Here is a 25,175-nt window from a genome sequence, read left to right on the forward strand (position 1 = left end):
CTCCTCCTTCCTCAAGAAACGCCAGCGAAACAACCGAAGTTTCCAACGGAAGCGCCATTTTCTAGAATTAAACTATGGATCGGATTCAAACGTGCCATTCGTGCCATTCCGCAGCCGAAAAGGCCGCCTGTTGGATCCAATCCAATCCATCAGACGCGCCATGCGAAGCCGTATGATCGCTCCAAACTTCTCAACTCCCGTCGCGTTCGGACGAAATGCTCGGTGGGCGGATGATTGACAGGAGCGTGTCGTCATTTTGACGTCACCAAAAACGGGGCGGCGCCCCGCGGCAGGCGACGTCGGCGCGGAGTAGGCCAATCGCGCGCGCCGGTAACCGAACGAACGCGCCGAACAACCATCTCCGATCGCACCCCAGGTGCAAGTGTGTCACCTGCGTGAAGCGGCCGATTAAGTCGGCAGCGAGCATCGTCGTTGACAGCGACACGCCCCCAGCACATCGACTGCATTCGTCACCGTGTCTGATGCTCCTGATGTTCCCGGAGAAGGTTGTGCAGTGACTTGAATCGATGGCTGCTCAACTTATTACTTTGGTGTCCAAAGTTCGCGAGCTTGGTGCTGAATATGTATCCCTTCGTGAAGTGGCGGTTGCCCTACATGGCAGCGTCTCGACTTGTACTGATCTCCCGCCGTTACGTGGGCGCGTGCTGCAATGCGCCTCCCTTGCCGAAACAGTCTTTCGCTAACGTAACTGGCGGGTGTCGCGCTCATTGAGACACTGGCAGCAGCGACAGTTCCTTTGGTCGACCGCGCCGAGCCTTGCGACGAAAGACTTCTACAGCAAACGGGCGCACACGTCATCCAGCCGCGTTCGGTACTGCTGAACACTGCTCTCTCAATGTCGCGCCCGAAGCTTCACCAGCAACAGGCCTTCTTGTGTCCAGTTTGGCCCCCACTACAACGGCATCCGACATCGAGCGACTTTCGCAGGTCTCGTCGGCGACAATACAGTTTAGTGCACGCGGATGAAAACCAGGTAACCCACGTACAATTCGTTTCATATACGTTTGGACGGGGAATCTCTCATTCGTTTCAACAAATCCTATGTCTTACGAAATGGTTGCATGTTTCACCTTTTCACTGGAAGGCTGTTTCCCTTTCCGCAATTTCTTCCAGTGTTAGAACACAGTGATGAGTCGTTAAAGGGACACTAAAGGGAAACAATAAATCAGTTTAGACTAATGGAGCATTGTTTGAGAACCCTGCAGGCAGTCATTTCAAATAAATAGTTTGATAATTAGATCGGAAAATGAAGGTCCAAGTATCAGTATTTGAATTTCGCGCCGCAACCCCAGCGCCGGTACGTCAGCGTGACGTCAGGGATTCCAAAGTATGTTTTCGCATTTGGGCCGCGTTGGCTGAATAAAGGTTCCCGAAACTTGCCATATTTAATATTTGGTTCCTTTAGAACACAATGTAGTCAATCTGTACCGCTATATATAATTGGTAGGCCCTTGAAGATACCATCAAAATCCATGACGTCACAGCCTCCAGGTGCGGGAACTCAAGTAGGTGTCGCCACCCGTATTTCGTTCTTGCGCTTTTTCTGGCTCACCAAACGTCTTAGCGTTGTAAGAGTGGTGTTTTTGGTGTTGTAGAACGGTAATTTACTGATGCAGAAGAAATCATTTTTCACTTTAGTGTCCCTTTAATGTTTATTACCAAAATACGAGAGGTTTCAGAACAAAAGTGTGAGCTTTTTTTTTAGATATACTTCATTCTAGTTATCATATTTGCATAACGGAAAGATGGTTGCACGAGTCAAGAAAAGGAGAGTCTTATTTCACGAAGGACGGCGCTGTATTCAGAGCAGGCAGAAAGTACATTGATATGGTTAGAGTTGGTGGTGTTTTAATAGCGTACAAGTCAGAGCTGCATCAGTTAAGCCTTTGTCTCCCTTTCTTGTGCATGTGTCTTTTATCGCGCTTATCTACCTGTTCATACCTTGAAACATACGACGAATCTGCGTGGCTGGAAGTACCATAGTGTGATGCTCCAAGCTACTTGCTTAGTTCTGATTATTTTCCTCTTAGCTCTCTTGCCAATGTCTTTCTAAGGCATTTGAGAAAGCTACACGATCGGATTGACTTTGCAAAATACGAAGTACGTATTTATAGAGGTTTTATTCTGCAAAGGTTGACTGGTGTGCAGTTTTAATTTGAAACAAGTGTGTCCTACTTCGTGGGACAGCGAGCTTATTTATCGACTTTGTAAACTACTACGTGTTCTATCAACACAATGTGACTCCTAATTGCACTGGAAATGTTTTATAGTCGTTTTTTATCAAACGTTCCAATTTTCCGCATGTGTGACGCGTTTGATGTTCTTCTTCCGGGTGACTTATTTAATCCTTCATTCACGCTTTCCTATTATTTGTCTTTTATTCAGAGCCGCGATTGTGCAATCCTTATGTACGTGTACCGTCGTTGAGACTACTCCACAATCGCCTTCGCAGCTGGAATGGTCTAACATGTTAGATAACAATGCCGTTTATTCATGGGTAAACCATCTTGCATCAACTGTACAAAGCGCAATAAAAGAATATATCCGAAAATGTTCCAGAGGAAATAGGAAATTCCCAGGCTGATTTTTGCACGAGCTGAAATATTATTTGTGCAGGAAGCAATTGCTCCATAAACTTTATGAGAAAACTTACAACAAATAACAGTACTAAAGCATTGCTATTTGCATAACACTAGTCAGCTGGATTTTAGGTAGCAATGAAACGTGTTGTCATCAAAATATCGAAGTGAACTTTAAAATTTAATATGAAAGTGTCTGGCCCTACGCAAGAATGCAAAAAAAAAAGAGATCAGCTGTTTTTAAAAACGTTAGTACGATGAACTTTGACCCACAAATCTGCAATTGATTCGCCGAGTACTCTGGCTTCTGTCCTTTTAGGCATTATACCCGATAAATGACGTCACAATGGCAGACGATTCAGACCTTTTATCTGATTTTTTTTGTCACTGAGCTCCAGGTTTTCCGTTGCATAAGAAAGCTGAAGGTGAAATTTTCGACAGGGTATGGTGGCATTCCTTGCTTTATAATAAAAAGTTGCGCAGAAGTGTTTGATCCTATTTTGATATACATGTTTAATCGTACTTTGCAAAGTGGGCTTTTTTCTGCCCGAATGGAAAGCAATAGTTGCAGTCTCTATGTTCAATGACCTACAGCAATTATCACATTCCTTGTAACGTGAACAACTTCTGGCGTGATTATTTTTTTAGATAGTTTTCAGAGGTTTTTGAAATGATAATGCATGGACGATTGCACGCGTATCTTAAGGCCAATATTTCTCCGCTTTAACAGGGGTTTGTGGAAGGCAGACTAGTAGAAACCGACATTAGCGCTATTTTCGGTTATGCCGCGCTGCCGTATTTAACCGCAGTGAATTGGACACAATGAACTTTGATTTGACGAAAGGGTCTGGCGAAGTCTGTCATCAGCTATTGCTGCTTAAGCTGCACAAAAATAGTATGTGATTTATACTGTAAGTGGTTTGAAATCTACCTTTCTAATCAAGTAAACGTGGTCAGTTTTTAAAATAATGTTTAATAAACTTCCATAAATTTCTCATAATTACCCATTTACAACTTTGTCGGCAGTACCTTCACACTGCAACTTATGAGCACTTTTGCTTTTGGTGCTTGTTAATGATTTGCTCTGTTCTTAAACTGAGCCACTCACTTCGATGTTTGCTGATGATTTAAAATTGTTTCGTAGAGAATAGTGCGTAAATGACTTCTATAATTTGCAGGAGGAGAAAGTATGTGCAGACGAACTTTCATTACACTCTGTCGGGTGATGGTATTTGTCATGCCCTTGATGTCTTTGACCTCGGAGTTTATGCAGACTCGAGGCTGAGTTTTCACCTTCATGTATCCTCTATTGTGAGTCATGCCATGAGGAATACATGCATAATATCTAGACTTACAGAGAAGTTTCGGCGTCCTGACTGTTTGAAAACATTGTCCTGCGCACTAGTAAGACCACAATAAGAGTTTGCTTCTGCTGTGTGGAATCCTATTAGTACCCATGAAATAAATTAATGGGAGCCGTCGAGTGCCAAATCATTGGCATTTACTGTGATAGATATAGTCGTCAACGCCTATACTGTCAGTACTCAAGCCTTTTATTTAACTTAAGGATGCTTTCTTTGCGTGACAATAAGACTCACGTGTGACATAAAGTTCTTGCGAGGAGTGGCATGTGGACTGATTGATGGTCATGTGTTACTAGCACCGTTATATTTTGGGTTGCGCCACAGAAAACAAGCTGGTGCTTTGACGTGTTTTACCCTAAAGTCGCTCTAACCTTCCCCATAACAACGCTGCGCAAAGTGTACAATGCCAGTTCATCTGACAGAAATATTTTGAAATGAGTGTCTGTGTTAAGCTGCGCACAGCATGCTTGACGTAACCGAGTTCAGCAAGCAAGTCTTTCAAGCTTGTTACACAACTGATGCCGTGTATGTTTACTTTGACATGCAATAGTGCCGGACATGCGGTCGTATTTTCATGTTTGATTACGCTCATGCTCTTGTGTGTACTAGTGCCAGGTCGCCAAGAATTTCAGCTGTTAACAGGTACTGAAAAAACAATAAACAAGCTCAAGAAACAAGTTCTCCTGCCTTCGTGATTTAATAGAATTTGAAAGCACAATTAAATCCACCACGTGCCCAAATTGTTCACTCGAGCGTGAACCAAGAGAAAAGCAGGCCAAACGTAAGCCATAATTCATAGTAGGGGCAGCATGTACTAGCATGGTATTTTTCTATGCACGCAAAAAGATGACTGAAGTCAAAGATTAAATAAAGATGCAAATTAGTGAGATCTATCATGAACTTCAAACAAAAGTAGTTTGAAAAATTGAATATGAATATAAAACCAGGACAGGTTGTGTTCACATAACTGGCGACACTTCAAAACTACATGACTGTTTTTTGTTTGATGGTTGGTTTTGAACCCTCTTAATCCCCTCGCTACAGCAGCCCGATGTGCTACCAATTCGACCATTGATTATGCAGTGATCCAGGTAGGCAGGAAAATGGTTACGCAGAAACATAATACAAACATAATTATGTAGTTAGCCCCTGGGAAGTGCCTGAAGTACCCAAAGAGTGCTAACGCGTTAAAATAATCCTTTAAATTTCTCCAATGCTGGGGGGAAGTGAATCCAGGTAGCAACAGTTTCTCAGGGAGAGTAACCTGATTCGTTAGCAGCAGCAGGCTATGCTACAGACGCATCGGACGAGTTCCACTTTGAATGAACGAATTTCACGTCAACGCTTTAGCAAGCTGCCCCATGAATTCATTGCTTATGTTCCGTTCTTCAATGAACCTCTCGCTAACTTGGGTCACTGAGTGTGTGGCAAGTGAAGGAACAATTCTCAGCGTTCGCAGGCACCGACTCGCGACGCTTGTCGTCTCGGAGGCCACGCATTGACTTCTCGGCAGCGCCACTAGTGGCACGCACCGGCGTGCCAAGCATTTCGGAAGCCACGCTCAGATTTCGCGGCAGTGCCGCTAGATGGCACCGAGAGTTCGAAGGCGAGTGGGAAAAACGAGTTCCACTGCAGTGCGCGCCTTATGCATAATTGTTTCGACGGCGGCAATATGTTGTCGCTACATTGATTCATTGCTAAGCGCCTTACCGTCGAGAGTCATCGTGCGATTGGTACTGTCTATTTTTTTCTCTATTTACTATCGCTTATCTCTTTCTATAATCTTTTTATCACCTTTACCCCTTTCCGTAGTACAGAGTAGGCAGCTGGCACTTACACCGACCAACCTACTTTTCCTTCCCTCTGTTTTTTCCTCTCTCCTCTTTCGGCTATCACATATGCTTGGGTATTCACGCCGGTAAGTTCTGCCGGAACTTATCGTAAGCTTTGTCGATGGCTCGGCTGTAGAGATGCATAAGAAATGTTACAAATATTTGAGGACTGAATCTTGCGCTTTTTTCTTTCTTTTTATAAATTTAGGGGAAGACTGTATTCGATAACTTCTTCCTGTCACTCACGTATATTAAAAAGCGGGCGCTAATGTCTGGAGCAGATGACTGTATTTATCGTGGACTCTTTGTCCTGCAGGTTCTTAACCACTTCCGTGAATATGGTGGAAATGACATACTTTATTCTTTATGCACGCACCTCAATTCAAGATACGTGTGATTTAATTACATGTATTGTTTGTCGCGACATAGGGATAAAATAACCTTTTAGACAGCGCAAATAATTTTAGTACAGTTAACTTGCATTTTGCACATAAATCTGCATTTGAAATGACCCCACTAACTGACGATGACAAATTTTTGGCCAGAAAAGTTTGTATTTCCTTATCTGTTGCACAACAAATTTGCAGGTGTACAGAACATGAATATTTCAAAAAATAATGAAGTCTAGCACAATTGTGGCATGGGAATTGAGACATGTGTTGTGTCACTGGAGCTCGAAGTGCCGTTTCCTAGGTAACATTTTTTTTTATGTGCGTGTTTCTAGGTGTTAATAATCAAAGCTAAATTTCCAACTTCACACACCGGTAGTTTTATTTCTATGTTATTTTTTCGTGAAGCAGCCAAAACTGAAGCCTTGTATACAAGAACTATCCATGCGTTTTAGAGCTCGCTTTTCCTTTTAAGATGACTCCAACACTTCTCTACCTTCATTTCCAAATAGTCGCCACTTTTTGAACATTCTTTATTCACAATTCTTCTGCATCTTCCGCTTGCGAAGTACTTTGCTTACGCTTTATTAAAACTTGGAAGAAAAGGTTCCACTATGAAGTGGGGCCATTTGAAAGTCGGTTTACTCAAACCTACTAACGAATGTGAGTTTTTGACGGTTGCCATGCCTTGCCCTGCGAAGTGGTGAGGCCCGAGCTGACATAGCTCACAAGGCCAAGGATCATTTGCTTCTAAGCACACACGCAAAAAATGTGTCACCGACGGCGGCATGATGAAATCGTGCAAGCCAGAAAGGACATGCCGTATGTATGGGCGATACTTTAGATAAATGTGCTTCTTTTCATGCAGCAGGAGTAGTTTATCGGGCGCTCTTGGGCAAGTATCTCTTGTATGCCGTTAACTCGCCCTGCAAAGCGTCAGCCACACTTGCGTCAGCTACGAAGGGCACTTGACCTTTGCATCTCTCTGATTTGTATTTTTTTCTTGCTAGTGAGCACGTGGCTGACTTCATAGCGCCACACATCCCTTCAGAGAAGCTCAACGGAGAAGTCTGGTTTTAACATCAGAGGTCGGCGACACCCTTATGACAGGGTCTGGCTGGCTGATAGCGGAGTGATAAATGTGAGGTCACTGTGCAGTCATCTGAACCAGTTAGCAGCTTATGTATCATACGTTTCCTTTTTCCGTTCCTGACATTAACGACGCGCGAACCTTGGCTTTCGTCTTCTTTTTTTTCGTTTCATGCAGCACTGTTGCGCCCGTCATACCATCCATGTTTTGCTACCTCGCAAAAACGTTACGCCGTTTCATCCTCGTGCAGCATTGTAGCATTGCATTTTTTGCAGCATTGCAGTATATATACTTATCTCTCCCTCTCTCTCCCTCTATCTGTCCTTTTTCTAGGACATTCAAGTGTATTCATGCTCCATTGCAGAAATTGCTTTTCAGAATCGCAATCATGTCTAGTTTGAGGAATCAACCAATTATTCTCACGTCATGAACATCACACGCTTTTTTTTTTCTTGAGCTAATCTACGCAATTGTGTTTAGAATTATTTCTGAAACCGATGGAATACAATTTGTTATTCCACATCCAAAGATTTCCAAACATGTAGAAGCCGTGAGTGCTCTATGCCAGAACTGTGCACCGAAGTTAACGCGTCGTCATTTGTGTAGATAGTGCCAAAAAGGGTTTCAAATCTAGTGCTTTTCTTACAAACTTGCACAAAGAAAACTACGACGAGCCTTCGCAGGAGTACAGAACAATGTACAAGAGATCAAAGAAAGCAGACATTGCACTTTATGAGGCCGTGAAAGCGCATCAAATTCGACAAATAAGTTGGATCTTTGCTTAGCTGTATGAGTACCTTGCGCACAGACTAGGTTTGCTAGAAATAACGTGAACATCAACAGGTAAATTGTTTTTACGTTTTTCCGGCCATCAGCCGCTCTATCTTCAATGAAGCTGTATTAGTAAAGATGGCAGCCCTAAAAGAAAAGGGTTATATTTACATTAAATTGCTTCTTCCAAATACTGCTAGGGGTCTCTAGGTCTTGCGCCACAATCTACGCACAAGGAGGTTTTCTGCTCAGCACGCCTTATGGCGGCAAAGTTCTGGAGAAGGTGGACGTGAGCCCTTTCAGAGGTCACGTATCTGCCGGCAATATGTTGCGCAGTGTCGACTACTCGAAACGCCAGTTATCGGCTTTGGCCACGGAGTGTGATATTGGCTCATCGCCACTTTGTTTGTGGCAAGAATGTATGAATGTTGTCGCAAAAATTTTCGATTTGCTATGTCCTTCGTACTGCATATATGCCCATGGCACATTTATGGTGACCTTGCACACTCAAAGAGAGAACTTTGCGATGCTTTGTTGTGTTCGGCACCGACTCTTCGCAGTTGATATCTGGCAGGTTGATAATACTTGGGTGGTTTACTTAGTGCGACAACAGTGGGGTATTCCTATATAGTGTGTTTAAATACGCGATAAATGAAAAAAAAAATGACACAGTCATAAGGCATATCTCGACTGTATCTTTGGAATAATGTTTGCAATATTAATAATTAAATCAATTGTTGCAAATACCGCTAACATGGCGCGTTGGGCTCCTCTTTCATAAAACGACGTGAGCTCAGTCAGCTTTCTCACGATATTGAGCACCCAAATCATATATGATCGCCGTTTCTTATGTAGACATTCGCATCGACAAGCAAGTGTTGAAATGTTAAATGCTTGTGCCGAACAAACTACGATACATCATTGTCGTGCTCGATCTTTACTCAACCAGGCAAATATTCCAATAGCAATTTTCCTAAAGCTTTATGTGTAGTAAATACTCAAATGAATGTGTCTGTCGATGAGTGAAGCACTCGCAAATAACTTTAACAACAAGAACACAAAATTTGTACAAAGCAAGATTAATTTAGCAGCTACCTGCCATCCACTCTACTCGTTGAGTTGCAGTGCCACGCCATCGATTCTTCAAGGAGTGAAGTATTATGATGCCGATAAAGTTAAGGAAAATCATTTTCGTATATTGTCGCGGTTCACTGGGAACGGCAGCTTCAGTTGCGAGCAGTTGCCCTGTCGCACTTTATCGGCACACCCTAGAATAGGGAACGCAGTCTATTTCTATTGAACCTGCGCGCACCCTCGAGCAAATCGTCTTTCTCGTCACCATCGTAGCTCGACGCAGACAGGGGCACGGCACTGACCTACCTCCAGAGGTTATTATTGGCCTTTCACCAGGTTGCGGTTATAACGACGGATAGCATCGGTATTGCTGTATGCGCTCGGCTGGAAGCATGGTTCGGGGCATGGTTCGGGAGGTGCAAATGCTTGTCTGAGTTCTTGGCGCACGACGGCACTGTTTGCCTTGCAACCTCCTCGCGCAGAATCACCCAAATCAAATTGGAGCAGAGAATTTTCGTCGGTGCTCGCCAGTACTGTGCCTCCTGCAGACGTTCCGCCAGCGTGCCGTCGTATTGCTGATGACGTTGCTGCAGCGCCCGCTCGATTGCTCTGGCCTTTCCAATAAATTCATCCAGTGTTGTTCGTCGGTTGCCTATACAAGGCCAGCAAAGAGCTGTTCCTTTACACCACAGATGAGGTAACTCAGCTAATTTGACTTGGTCATGCTGAGATTCGCGCGGCGAGACAATCGGATGAAGTCTTGGGCAAACATCGCGACACCCTTTTGGATACGCGGCTCAAGAAGGCGTTCAGCGTTATCCCACCGATTCGTATTTCAGAAGGTCTCAAGTAACCGACGGCAAAACTTGTCCAATCAGAAGTTTCCCTCACGGTTAACGAACCACGTTCTTACACTCCTCTCGAGGGCGAAGTACCCGTTCGCCAGCTTCTGGTCAAGACACCAGTGATCTGAGTTGACGATGCGTTCATACTGGTCCATCCAGTCTGCCGTATCTTCATGCGCGCCGCCTTCAAAGCTCGCGAAAGCCTTGAACCGTGACCTGTGTTGGGCTTCCCAACGCCATTTCCTTGGCACACGTGGTCGTTGACCGGGCTGGTTCTTGCAGGATACCCAATTCAGGGCTTAGACCTTGCAGGTGGCGATTTGCGTGGTGTGTAGGCATCGCCAGACGGGAAATGTCTTGCTGGGTTTGATGTAGGGCTTCTCAAAGGAGTCCTGATCAAGAGGCGATGAGTGCACTACCCAGCACCTCCAACAGTGTTGCGGTTCACTGAAAAGGAGAGCTTTAATTCCGAGACATCATCATGTGACACTCTATAGGCACACCCGAGAATAGGGAACCCAGTCTTCTGTTGAGCCTGCGCGCACTCTCGAGCAGATCGTCTTTGTCGACACTGTCGTAGCCCGATGCAGACAGGGGCCTGGCATAGGCCTCCCTCCTCAGCAATATAACGCCTAATATACATGGGCCCGGCGTTAAAGCGGTAGAGCAGTACATTTAAGCTCACGTGGGAAATCTGCGAGGTCATAAATGTTCAGCACGCTGGAAATAAGAGGGCGAACAATACTAGGATATAAGTACGAACCGACAGAATGAGCGCTGACTTTCCTTAGCACATTATTGACCCCTTTTCATGGTGATTCCCTGACCGCTGCCATGTTTGACCAAGTGGTGACGCGTCCATTGCTTGCCTCAGCTGGCTTCATTGCATCTGTTTTAAAGGATGTACAAGACGCCAGTGCGGCCCTGCAAACTTCTATTTCGGCGAATATCGTAGGCGTTGACTCGGTGAACGACACGCGAAGCTTTGGCTACAGCGTCAAGGGACATTTCAGCACTTTCTGAGCTCCTTAAGCTTTGTTCGAACGGCATGACCAGCATATACGGTGATTGTAATAAACATGGGGCTAAAACGTTATTCCAAGCTATCCTAACTGGCCGCTTATGAATTGAATCAGTATTAGTGTGTTTAGGTCTTCGTTCCTCATTTATCAAATACCTTTAAGCCACGTCTTGTCCCATTTCCGACTCTGTAACGTTCCCCTGGCAGTCACTATCCGATTATTTTCGGCATGATCGGTTCCGGGTGTGCTCAGTTGCGATGGATTCGTTCTTGCGGGGCACAAGGCTTGTAACGTAGATAGTCCTTTACGTTGTAATAGCTTGTAGCAAATACGTATTATCGCTAATCACTGCGCTTACTGTATGGACCATTAGGAAACGTTCAGCTTCGAACATTAGCGCGCTGTCGGTGTAGGCGCCGTCACCCATGCTTCGGCACATTGATTCAAGTATGCGCCGTTCGCTTATTCTTGATACGTTAGCGACAGTGTGGGCATAAGCTTGCGTGCGAGTTTAATTATGTTGCCGTCCGCACCATGCAGGCATTACAGAGGGGACTGGGTACAAAGAAAAGTAAAGCAGACAATGTGAAAAATGCAGGTACATAAATGCTTGCTCATAAGTATACATTGTTAGCTAAGAAAGAATACCGTTGTTAATAAATACGAAGTCCAAGAAGTGCAAGAAGCTTACTATATGCCCATACCATCGCTACTCTATTTTTCACCGTAGAACGAGCGGTACTCACTTGTGCGTATGCTCCGAGATTGAAGACCTTTCCATGGAGGTTAGGGTGACAACGCTGGCGGATGAGTGAATTCTTTTTTATCGTAGACCGAAGCCGCGAGCTGGCAACACAGGCCGTCCTCACGTAGCAGCAGTGCGTGAAATTGGACACAGAGAGTCATTCTATTCCTTAATATGCCAGTTACAATTTTTGCAGCCAACTACTGCACATGTCTTCACTCAACCTTTTCGTATTTTTCAGCATGACTGTAGCACAGTGCATTAGTGAAAGCTCAGTTGCCATTTCCGACAGTTGCACAGAAGCAGGGCAGAAGAGGTAACTGTTTCCCATTTTTTCGCTTTTGCTGAGGGAATGCGCCAGCGAAAGCGGCATCTAGTTTCTCTAGAGCAAACAGCTTCGCGAAAAGGGTCAATATATTGTCGCAGCTTCTCAACTTTAGTAAGAAACGAGCAACATAATCAGGTAGGTATCCATAGAAAAAAGGGAGGAACAATAATACCTTAGCACAAGTCTTGATTAACGTGGTGACCGGTAGGTGGATATTGCTTTGCCTTCTGTAATAAAATGAGCCATTTTAGCAGCAGTAGCCAGTTATCGCCGTAAAACTTGCATCGCCAACGGCTTACAATAAAAAGTTTTATTCCATTTCGCGTTCGTAATACTATCTTTCGGCGTTCTTTGGCTGCCCCTGGCTCTTGCGCCGATAAAGCCTACATATCATTATCAACATTATTATTTTTCGACAGCTTCATAGGTCAGGTTGGTATGGCTGCAGGCTTTACTGAGCATTGAGGTCATATCAGTCAACGATCACCACATGTGCCTTTCATGACATTATTAGTCATCGAGATACGAGTGCTGACGCCACATAACATGATTAATTATATAGAGCAACCAAGGTGGCCACATTTAAATAGAGTTTAATGTACGGGGCAAAACAACTGCATCGCAATTTACTGTGTTGGCGATCGAAGCTTTACGCTAGCCATTCGGTGAAGGACATAGGCCACCTTTTCCCAGAATGCATTGGTTTCACGTAGGGACGGCTTGTGTGTAAGGAAAATATTCTGCCGTCATGATGTCTTCTACCTCTCTAAAAACTTCAAGACTTGCATGTAACAGCAACAATCAAAGTAAAGATTCGCGCTGTCGGTTGATTCGTAATGTGTTGGTTATCTACAGTTACTTTCGTAGACGTCAGTTGTTTTGGACCAGCGAAGTGGTGTATGTCACTTAACGGCCGCATAAGGGTGAAATAGGTCTATAGTTAATGTAGTTAATTTGCAGTTCATCCGCGACAAACATAGTGTATGTGAAGAAAGAGAATTGCCTTTGGTTACGCATAATATATACATAGGCGGCTTTGTGTCCATATTATGATACCTTTTTTTTTTTCAATTCCCTCTTTAGTTCCCTAAAATAACTAATTTGCTATTACGGCGTAAAGCGTTTCAGAATAACCGCTGACAGGAAAAGAAGGTGGGCCTATCCTTTCCAAAGATAGCCTTTTGCTCTCCGATGTGTAATCATCGTGCTGCCCGTCTCAGTATCTTACGTTTATAGGTACAGATTCTGATAACACTCGCTGCGTATTGTAGCGCGTAGTTGAGGGAGAAGGAAGTCACCTGACGCTGCTGCTCACCGTTTCCCTTTTGATGTTCTGTCACGCCACGCTCCAAGCCACGCTTTAATCTATGTTCGCTTCCCGATTGCCTCCTCGAACGAGCGCAATCAACGTGGCGCCGATACCGGCAACGGCCATCAATAGTGCCTCGTTATCAGGCGCCTCAACCGGATGAATTATTTCTGCACACTCTCGACCTCCTGCCTCTTCCGCTGTCCTCCGGCGTCCCTAAGTGTACACTGAAGGGTGTAAAATATAGTTGGAGATCAGTGTAGTTAAGGGTAGTGGACGTGCTGGGCCCGCGTCATCAGCTTCTAAGGAAGAAGTGATCCTTTTTTTGAGCAACATCAAACGTTACATAAATGGCCAAGGCTGCGCGTAGTTTGACGTAGCAGCTCTGTCATAGTGTCGTGGGTTCTATCACAATTTGTTTCTCCTTTCAGTCCTAAGAACTTCTTTTATAGGCAAATATGTTTAGTGTCGTGTCGAGCCTATCTTCTCTGGGAAAGAGTAATTCTTCTCAGTTACGCCAGATAGCGCCAGGGCTCCCGCTCCGCCGTTAGCGTAGGGGCGCAGCAGATCCGCGCGCGTTTACGTCACTCATACATCCTCTCCTCTCCTTCGCATACGAGCCGGCTCCAACGCCCTAGCTAGTTTACCATCGCGCGCCACGCAGAGCGGCGGCTGTACAGTTAGCACGGGCCATCATTTTCCACCGGTGAGGGACGACAACAAGCCAACGCAGCAGGCCGCTCGTGTCTAACTTCCGGAGCCCTCTGCTCCAAGTGGCGAGTGCGAGAAGGAAAGCCGGTTTGTGAGGTTCTCCGAGTGCTACTGCCGGCCACGCATAGCGGAGTCGGTGCGCAGGAAACAGGGGCTTGGGAAAGCAGAGGAGCACGACGGCCTTCAGTCATTTTGCTGTTTGCAACGCCGCGAACTTCCACCATGCAGTACTCTGCGCTCACCGAGGCCAACTTCCATTACCCGCAACTACACATCGAGGATGACCCCAAGAAGCAGGCAACGGTGGAGAACATCGTGCAACCTCTCGTGCTCAACGTACACACTATCAACAAGATCCGGGACGTGTTTAACAGCGAGATCGAGTTGGGCTTGATGAAGAATCCGCGCCGAACGTCATCTCTGCAGATGGAGAACACCTACCTACCCGAGCTTCCTGACAGCACCGAGAAGGGTGAGTTCCTCGCCTTGGACTTGGGTGGCACCAACTTCCGCGTGCTGCACCTCCAACTCGACCCGGAAGGTGAGAAGCAGTTTCATGTCAAATACTACTCCGTTCCGGAACCCGTAAGACTCGGACATGGCGAGAAGCTGTTCGACTTTTTGGCTGACTGCATTCACGACTTCATGGAGACTAATAACTTGATGGGAAAGCGGATGCCCTTGGGTTTCTGCTTCTCATTTCCCATGGTACAGAAGGCGCTCAACGTGGGTATTCTGGTCACTTGGACCAAGAGCTTCAACTGCAGCGGAGTCGTTGGCCAAGACGCTGTTCAGATGCTGAAAGACGCCATCGACCGGAGAGGCGACATGGACATTGATATCGTAGCTGTCGTCAATGACACGACAGGTACCCTGGTCAAAGGAGCTTTCCTGGATCACGAATGTGCCATCGGTCTCATCTTGGGAACCGGAAGCAATGCCTGCTACCTCGAGAACATCGAAAATATCGAGAAGTGGGAAGGCGACAAAACGGGTGTTCGCGAAGTGGTCATCGATGTTGAGTGGGGTGCCTTCGGCGACAACGGTGTGCTTAACTTTATTAAGACGGAGTTTGACCGGAACGTCGACGATAACTCATTGCTGGTCAACTCGTTCACTTTCGAGAAGCTCTTCTCGGGCAAATTTCTTGGCGAGTTGGTACGACATGTCCTGGTTAAGCTCATTCGAGAACGAGCCCTCTTCGATGGCAGGGCTTCCGAGACCATCCTTACGAAGGGCACGTTCACGACGGCAGACGTCTCGGAACTTGAAGGAGATGATGGTGAAGGTCGGGCGCGCGAGGTTTTAGCCAGAATCGGCTACATACGGGTAACCAACGATGATATCGCCGTGGTGCGCCACGTCTGCGGCGTAGTTTCGGCAAGGGCGGCGCTACTTGTGTCTATCTGCCTAGCGGAGCTACTTAACCGCATGAAGAAACCGACAGTGACAATAGCCATCGATGGTTCACTCTACAAGCATCACCCAAGATTCCACCGACTCATGATCGAATTCATCACAGTGCTGGCGCCAAACCGACCTTTCAAGCTCATGCTTGCAGAAGACGGTAGTGGAAAAGGAGCAGGTCTGGTAGCCGCTGTGGCTGATAGGCTGCGACGTGCGAAGCAAAATGGCTACCATAAGTGATGACAGTGCATCGATCCGTGTTGGGCACGATGTGTGTGAAAAATGTAATGAAGGTTATACACATTTTCAAGAGGTGTACAATATATTTTGTAAATATAACGCTGCGCTGATTATTTTGCCGTTTGTGCGTCGTCCGTTCAGGCTGGAAAAATTTGACACTGTTTTTCAAGCTCAGAAAACTTGTACCTTCGTACTTTACTGCTGATGACACCATACATTATTGTACAACATCAATGCATCACATTAATTCACACTGAATACCACAATGTGTCGTGTATTCGCTTACGTGATATGTGGTATGTACCGTGGTTCATTTCTACCTAAGTGTTTCGATCTCTAGTGATGCTTGGTTGAAGTTACTACCAATGGAAGCCTGAAGTTTTGTGAAACTTTGAAAACCAGATGGAGAGAGTTCTGTGATCTCTGGGATAATGTTGTAAGCTTAACAAAGGTGGACTTCAGGGTTGCACATTATTCTGAGAATGGCACCGGTTTCGAGGCATGCACTGTCAAAGTAGCGCTAAAAATGCAATGTTCCTCCAGTCATCGCTTAAGAAAACTTGTTTACGCATTGAAGCACAAAAGTTACTGGAACGCCAAAGCATTTCGTCGGACACTTTGGAAATTCATATCTGGAAACTGCTGGAGTCCTAAGAATCCGTTCCATTTGCGAACTTACCGGCTACAATTGGTAGATGTAAATATGTGCCGTGAAGTCTGTACTCAAAACGTAAATTAGCGTAACTATGTTAATTACTCAACTAAGTGTTTTGACTTCTCATAGAATGGCCACATCATCGGGTAATTTAGATAGATGGTTAGAATTGTGCTGACTGCCACAAGCGATTTTTCAAAATTTGATGCAGCAGAAAAAACACCTTCTATAGAAAAAAAAAACGACCTGTACACTTCAATCTGCTAACGTAAATTTGTTTACTTCAGCACTCTCCGCACTCATTGAGCTTTAGAACGATGCATTTTCATGGCGCATAATATGGAGGAATCGCACACCTAATTAGTCTGTAATAGCAGGCAGTGTTTTTCAAACAGCCAACGTATAATGTCGATAGAAATATAAAGACTGAGCTTCCCTTGACTAAGTATAGAGGATGAATTGCATGAAATGTGGACTGATTGCATTGTGACAAACCACACTATGAAACGTGAACGGGAAGATCCTCCTGTCAGCGTTTCCTTGTGCTATGTCTCTTTACTCACACTATCAATTATGTAAGCAGAAATACACAAAACGGCCCAAGAGTACCTAAACAAAGATATGTCGCGAATCAGTAACATTTTGCCTGCAGAAAGAACTTTCAAAGGGAACACTGCACAATGCATCAAAAGGACTGAGTGAAGTACGACTTCGTTATTCCACCAGATAACTAAGCAGGGATGCTTTAATCATTTTATTCCAATTCTATTACTTTTCATTCTTATTCAGTGGTCACATCACCACCAAGGTCGACAGGTCGTGAGCGCTGGATGATAAAGAATAGAATCGAGTGAAAGGAATTGTGAGAGTATACCGGCCCACTTCCTTGAAACTTTTGGTCTTGCCAGATATTAATGTTTCTGTATTCAATGGCGTCAACGATATCTGTTTTGTTCCTAAGTATTGACCCCATTCTCGTAACTATGTCAGTAAGCCGTGGAAAGCGAGAGATCAGTCTCGAGGGCAACATGCTAAACACTTGGTGCAGATCTCACACGTAATGGTGCGGAACAGCTGTTCATGCAGACTGTAAACAAGGAAGTAGTAAACCGGTGACATCCCACCTGCGGAGGGGCAGCTGGGTTTCCAGGCTTCGATATAAGTTCAGGGACAAAGAAAGTTTCCAATGGTTAATGCGCTGCAGAGCATTTGACTGAACAAATCATCCAAATGTTACCTCAAGGTTTCTTTTTTAAATGGTTTGCAGTCATACTAGCTTTTATTTAAGTGCCGTATTTTCCGGACTATAGTCTGCGGCCTGTACAAGTTTAAAAGCTGAAATTTTGTGGGTGCGGGCTATTTATGGTTGAGGTCTGTACATATTTTTTTTTAAATCTGAGGTGCTCTTCAAAAAAAGAAGAGGGGCCAGATTGCACCTGCAATCTTTCCCCCGGTTAAAAAAGAACATGTACGAGATCCGCTCAACAATCATTCTTGCTTCGCACGAACGACAGTTCTCGCTCACACTGGCAGCTCGCGATCTACAAGTGAATGCTACTCACGGGACTTAAAGTTATGTGCTTTTCAATGCTTGCACAAATCCTCATGTAAAAATGCGCGAGACCTTGCTACATGGTGCGCAACCCGTCGTTTTACGCGACTCCATATTGCGCAAAATACAAGAAAATTTGCGATGTTACCGAAAGGACTAAGAGTTTTCACGGCATAGTTCAAGCTCAGTGAAGTGGAGCGTGCTCATGAAGTAACCATTCCAAACGCAATGAATAAATTCAGGAGCTTTTCATGAAATCCGACGAGCATGACTATTTTTGCTTTGGCAGCACCGACGAGAGGGATCGCGACCACATTTACAAGTGACTTCTATGTGCAGTCTAATAAAGGACCCAGGCTATTACTGGGTGACTAAAAAATTACCGTACTCAATGTTCACTCGTTGCTGACTAGGTAAAAAACCTATTTTCAGTCGAAGTTCGTCCCTGCAGACTATACAGCGGGTGCGCATTAAAGTCTGGAAAATACGGCATATGCCTCGTTTCGGGATTTCATCATCATCGTCACCAGCAGCAGCATCAACCTATTTTATGTCCACTGCAAGACGAAGGCCTCTCCCTGCGATCTCCATTTACCCCTGTCCTGCGTCACCGTTTCGGAATTTACGAGGCCATCAAAAATATTTTTGTTTCATGGCCTTAGTATGCAAAGTTGTGTTGCAGAACGTCGTTCTTTTGAGAATGAATATTGAACGTAATTTTCTTGTTCTACTGAGTGTACCTAAGATATACCATGTAATATAGCTAAGTGAACATAACCTGCACAGTAAAAAAACGTAGTTATTATGTGTAAGAGCTGATCAGATGACCAGCATAAATGTTTTTTTCGGTTCAAGTTATATTATGTCTGATGGAGGCAGTGTGTGAGACATCGCTAAACAATAAAATGTTTATTTCAGCATTGCACTGTATTTTTCCTTAAGTGATATGTTATGATTCGTTACTAGGGTACATCGTCGAGTGGTCTAACTTAAAGGCCGTGATAGGTAACAGCAGAGAAAATGTTTAAACATAACAAAACTCGTTGCTGAGCTAAATGGCTGATGACTTAAAAACAAAGGTTAGGACGCTAAGCAGACGAGGACGAAGTGAGGCACAAACGACACATATACGAGCCCCGTATGCGTCGTTTGCTTATCACTTCGTCCTCGTCTGCATAGCGCCGTCAGCTTTGTTTTTAAATATAGCACCTGACTGAAATACAACACCTGACAGTCACGTGATTTCTTTCGGCACCCCGGGAAGGTTGTTTGTGTACGTGTTCTGTCCCACTTCGTGGATATCGAAGCGAAGAAGTGAAGGCGTGCAAGCGAGCTCTTCGGCGCGTCTGCTCGGTCGTCTGTAGGCTTTAGGCACGTAACTGACGTCGATGAGAGCAAATTGCTAGGCAAGCCTGGAATGCAACCGAGCGAGACGCTTCGGAGGAGGCGTGTCTCTCTGCCTCTGCTGCTTGCCCTCGCTTTGCGCAAGCGCTGTCGGCGGCACACATCGGACGCCAGATGGCGCCAATGCATACGCAGCATCGCTAACTGAGCCGAGCCCGCATTGCGGCGTCTTCTATCTCTGTGCCGCAGGCCCCCCACGCGTAGAAAAAAAAAAAAAGATGCAATTATGGCCAGACAGACGCACGACAGATTGCGGGCGAGGAGAATCTGGCACTCGTCCAACAGCTTCCACAGCGAAGCGCTGTGTAGCCTTTCACAAGCGACATGGCAAGACCTTGGGTGGCCCTTATTACGGTGTTATCCCGCATTCAGTGGCTGAGAGAAGACTGTTTCCGTGTATTGTTTATCGAAACTGTCCTTAGCCTTCGGCAGCGATAATCTTAATAGCAATGTTGATCGAGTCACGCGATCTTTATATGTGCCTCATTTCATCTATTTTCTGGCTTCACGCATCTATTGTGTTCCAGAGTGGGCAGCAAGAGTCACAGAAGATACGGGGACCAAGCACTCGAACCGGCAGATCGGTCTGGACATGTTAGAAATAATACGATATTGTGGGGTGATGTGAATGTTATTTGGATGCCTGTTATTGAAACGGCGCGTGTTAAACATTCCGCCTTTCTGTCCTCTTGCGCCGCGACACTTGACCTCAAGTTGCGCCTTTCGTATATTAAGTCGCCGGCGTTATACAAACCCATTCACCATAGAGTGTAAGTTTCTGAAGGACATTTTAAATCGCAAAAAAAATTTTGGTGTGTTGATTCGAGGTGTAGGATATAAAATTAGATGTATCCGGACTGGCCCGCAATAGAAAGAAGCAAGAAATATAAAACATCTTGTCTCGCAGTGTGCAGTGAAATTCGTCAAGAAAATAGTTTGGCGCGACTGAAGACAAGAATCCCGAAAGTTTCAGCAGACAGCAGACAAATTTCTTCTCATTTGGGGCCCTCAACGGGAAACATTACATGATAGGTGGTTTGAGCGCACGCTAAAACCGGGAGTTCTGCGTCTCAAAAACGCTTTGCTTATAAGGTATACTACTTATGGCGAAGCAAGAGGTGTTAACCTGCAGTGTGAAACCAACAATGAACTTAGAATCCGATATATCTATTTTGGGCCCGACTTGGCGTTACACTAGATTTAGTAGGCAGATACCTTCCTTTGCCTTGCTATCGGGCTTTCAAGAATTACGAGCGTTCTAGCTTTGCGTTGTGCACGAGACGTTACTTTGACACGTGATACGTTAGGCTTTCTGGCGTGGAAACTTTCTGTGGAACCGTGGTTGAAATGCCGAGGAACAAACCATCTCGCATACCATCATGACTTGTCGTGCTAGAGTGTAGAATTAACTTAATTGTGCTGTGAAGAAGTAGGCCTTCAGTTTCTTCAACAATGTGGGAAACGGGTTAAAGGTAGACACGTGCTAACAGTAGACAGAGGATGGGATAGCTTAGAATAGTGCGTGCGTGCGTTCGTGCGTGCGTGTGTGTGTGTGTGTGTGTGTGTGTGTGTGTGTGTGTGTGTGTGTGTGTGTGTGTGTGTGTGTGTGTGTGTGTGTGTGTGTGTGTGTGTGTGTGTGCAGTGCCGCTGACGATGGTGTGCTCTGGACCCCCGTCAGTTGCATTTTGCTCTTTGAAGAGGCAGGATGTGTGCAAAGTGAGCTTCTTCGTAATGTTGCGAATAGGGCTTAAATCATGTACTTTGGGACCTCAAAGATATTTACCGTGATGCTAATGCATTCATCTCCAACGTGCCGCTGCATCGCCACTTAATTTTCACGAATTCTTTCACATTGTGCGCGGATATTTACATTGCGCTATGGTGTTTATAATGCCTTCTTTTCCCTACGTCTGAATTACGCACTGAAGAGGTGTAGTTGCCACCACGCGCCCGTTCATGACGCCCGTTATATTGAGTTATTTCTTTTTGTTTTTCAATTTCGAAAGGACTGGTAGAAGAAGGAATAGTTTTCGCTATACTCGCCTGACCGCTTCTCAACGAAATAACAAGGCATTTCTAGGCATGCAGAACATGAAAAAAGAGGAGATGACCTAAGTCAGCTGTCTTTAATGTCGGAACCGTTTAGGCACGCACGTCCGTCATTCAATAGTAAAAAAAAAGACCTTGAGAAAGTGCAGGCGTACAACGGGGTTTCACTCGTGACGCTCGACCGTATCCTTTTTCAGCTAGAGCTATTTAACTGTTTAGAGAGATTCTCTATAGTGAATTAGAATACCATACATAGTTCCGCGCCAAGACAGTTTTTGCGGCGAAAAAGATTTAGTTGTCTACAATGAGCGTCACTGGAAATATCTTTATAGACATGGGAAGTTCTAAAGAGATTTCGTTCCAATATTTCTCTTTCCCAAATGAATTCTTCCGAAGTCTACACAGCAGTTAACACATTTTTTGCCGCTGAATTGCCAGTAAACGAAAAATTTGTAAATGACACTTAGGGTCATTTAGCGTCAAAGGAACTTCTAGCCAGCGTATGTAAGGAAAACAGTAGCTATTCCAATTTTAATACATTTATACAATACAATGTCATGGTAAAAGGAGATATATGTACACAGGTTTAATAATTATTTTACAAGATTTGAGCTCAGACTCGCACATCAACTATGAAACAACAAAACCGTAGTCCGAGACAGCACGAACCACTGTTTCAACAAACTGCTGTGTTTGCCATTCCTGCTCTAACAAAATTCGTGAACGGCGGTGATATTTTTTTTTATAACGGGCTCAAAGGGGCACTGAAATCTGTGTTGATTTCTTCGCAGCACCATTTGAAGAACAGGTTCGGCTATAATTTGATACGACAGCGTCTTACTAACGTTCAGCACTTGTGGCCTTCAACAAACCACATATCTTCCAAAGAAGACGTACACTTGTAGCAACGCCACTTTTGTGCAAGCAGGAATATTTCTTTGAACGCGCCTGCGAACATGTTGCGGCCACCACTGTTTGCGAAACACCGATTCAGGATTTTACTGACTCTATACAGCTGTCTATTGCAGGATAAAGGCACAGGCGACGATCAGTCAGATGGAGTGCTTGCAGATTATATATATATACATACATATATATATATATATACATATGTATATATATATATATATATATATATATATATATATATATATATATATATATATATATATATATATATATATATATATATATATATATAAATATATATAAACAGGCGCACGCGGGGGTCGTCTCAAAGAGCTAGCTGGTGTTTGCATGATAAATACGTACATTGGGAGCTCATGGTTAAAACATTGGGCTGATGTGCAAGACGACTGATGTTCTTTGCCACGAAGGGGCACGCAATTGAGTTGTTTTTTAAGAAACCTGCTATTCGGCGATTCAGTAGCAGCACCCAGACGGCACAGTCAGGAAAGTTATGGAGGGTTAGCAATGCGAACTTCACTTTAATGACTGTGTGCAGTGAAATCCAGAACAAAGTAAAATGTGCCCCCCGTCCCAACTAAGTGCGACATATTTGGCACTCGAACATACATAACTAAGTCGTATCGTAAGCTTGTCGGTGAAATTGCGCTTGATTTGACACATTAGGTAGTGCTATGTCGGTAAAAATTATTAGTGAAGCCTTCGTATCAAGAGTGAGCTGTATTTAGTCATGAAATACTAATTCGGCGTTTCTTTTAACAGTGGGTCATACTAGGCCTTTGTGTCTAGCATGAGGTGTTTTTAGTCCTGAAATACTAATTCGGCGTTTCTTTCAACATTGAGCCGTACCAAGCCGTTGTATCTAGCATGAGCTCTTTTTAGTCCCGAAATACTAATTCGGCGTTCCTTTTTAACAGTGGATCATGCTATATTCCACGAATGCAACTTCAGATGAGAAGGCCCGCGACAAACTCGCTGCAGGTGATTGTTATAGAATTTTCGTAATGTTCAGGAAGGAGCTAACATGTTCTAGCGATGACAGACGCGGACACATGAAAAGAGGCAGTATAGTCCCTAATGGCATTTTACTTGTATAGTAGCTACTCCTGAACAACAAAACAACTGCAGGAACCTTCACCATCACGCTACTAATTACACTAGAACCAGCATTCAGCTCGCATACATTGCCTGCAGAGAAAAAAGCGCTACTGCATTTGCTCTAGCTCTAACGCTTCATTTCGATGAAAAAAAGCCTGCCTTTCTTGTTCGCAGCTGTGCTGAATGGCTGATGCTATACTTTGGAGAAAATAATTCGTACATACTTCAGTACTTTTCTCGTTATTAGGCGCGCTCGAGTAAATAATGGGAACTGGTACTACCGCCATTTAAGCGATAAGCAGAACGTGGCACATGAATGCGTAGGAGCATACGCGAATGCAAACACGGTAGTCTAAAAACTGTTTATTTACTCAGGATCATTTATAGTGTAGAGATTCTTGTATTATATCATCGACATCATCATGATAATCATCATCACCATCATCAGTCTGGCTACGCCCACTGCAGGGCAAAGGACTCTCCCATACTTCTCCAACTACCCCGGTCATGTTCTAATTGTGGCCATGTTGTCCCTGCAAACTTCTTAATCTCATCCGCTCACCTAACTTTCTGCCGCCCCCTCCTACGTTTCCCTTCTCTTGGAATCCAGTCCGTAACCCTTAATGACCATCGGTTATCTTCCCTCCTCATTACATGCTCTGCCCATGCCCATTTCTTTTTCTCGATTTCAATTAAGATGTAATTTACTCGCGTTTGTTCTCTCACCCAATCTGCTTTCTTCTTATCCGCTTGTAAACTTGCACCCATGATTCTTCTTTCCATAGCTCCTTATGTCTTCCTCAATTTAATTAGACCCCTTTTCGTAAGCCTCCAGGTTTCTGCCTCGTAGGTGAGTGCTGGTAAGACACAGCTGTTATACACATTTCTATTGAGGGATAATGGCAACCTGCTGTTCAGGATCTGAGAATGCCTGCCAAATGCACCCCAGCCCATTCTTACTCCTATTATTTCAGTCTCATGATCCGGATCCGCGGTTACTACCCGCCCTAATTGGATGTATTCCCTTAATACTTCCACTGCCTCGGTACCTATTTTAAGCTGCTGTTATCTTCCGAGACTGTCAAACATTACTTTAGTTTTGTGCAGATTAATTTTTAGACCTACACTTCTGCTCTGACGGTCCAGGTCAGTGAGCATGTATTGCAAATTGGTCCCCTGAGTTACTAAGCAAGGCAATATCATCAGTGAATCGCAAGTTACTAAGGTATTCTCCATTAACTCTTATCCCCAATTCTTCCCAATCCAGGTCTTTGAATACCTCCTGAAAACACGCTTTGAATAGCATTGGAGAGATCGTATCTCCCTGCCTGACGACCTTCTTTATTGGAATTTTGTTGCTTTCTTTATGGAGAAATACGGTGGCTGTGGAGCCGCTATATACATCTTTCAGTATGTTTATATACGGCTCGTCTACATGCTGATGTCGTAATGACTGCATGACTGCTGAGGTTTCGACTGAATGAAACGTTTTCTCGTAATCAATGAAAGCTATGTGTAAGAGTTGGTTATATTCTGCAGATTTCTCTATCACCTGATTGATAGTGTGAATAGGGTCTATTGTGGAGTAGCCTTTACGAAATCCTGCCTGGTCCTTTGATTGACAGAAGTCTAAGGTGTTTCTGATTATATTTGCGATTACCTCAGTAAATAGTTTGTAGGCAACGGACCGTAAGATGATTGGTCTATAATTTCTCAAGTCTCTGGCGTCCCCTTTCTTATGGATCATGTTGGCGTAGATGTAT

At 44.5% G+C, this 25,175-nt stretch overlaps 1 long non-coding RNA gene and 1 pseudogene across 1 annotated transcript in view; both read left to right on the forward strand.

The window, feature by feature from the left end:
* Positions 1-200: 200 nt before the first annotated feature.
* The window catches only part of LOC139060554 (uncharacterized), a 164,733-nt gene continuing 139,758 nt past the window's right edge, over positions 201-25,175 (forward strand). Inside the window, exon 1 of the long non-coding RNA XR_011514918.1 lies at positions 201-994. This is a non-coding gene — a long non-coding RNA (uncharacterized lncRNA). The remainder of the gene's footprint in view (positions 995-25,175) is intronic.
* LOC135917255 (hexokinase-4 pseudogene) lies at positions 13,980-15,840 on the forward strand (annotated as a pseudogene).

Source organism: Dermacentor albipictus, chromosome 5, assembly GCF_038994185.2.
Source record: "Dermacentor albipictus isolate Rhodes 1998 colony chromosome 5, USDA_Dalb.pri_finalv2, whole genome shotgun sequence".
In the NCBI taxonomy this organism is placed as follows: domain Eukaryota; kingdom Metazoa; phylum Arthropoda; class Arachnida; order Ixodida; family Ixodidae; genus Dermacentor; species Dermacentor albipictus.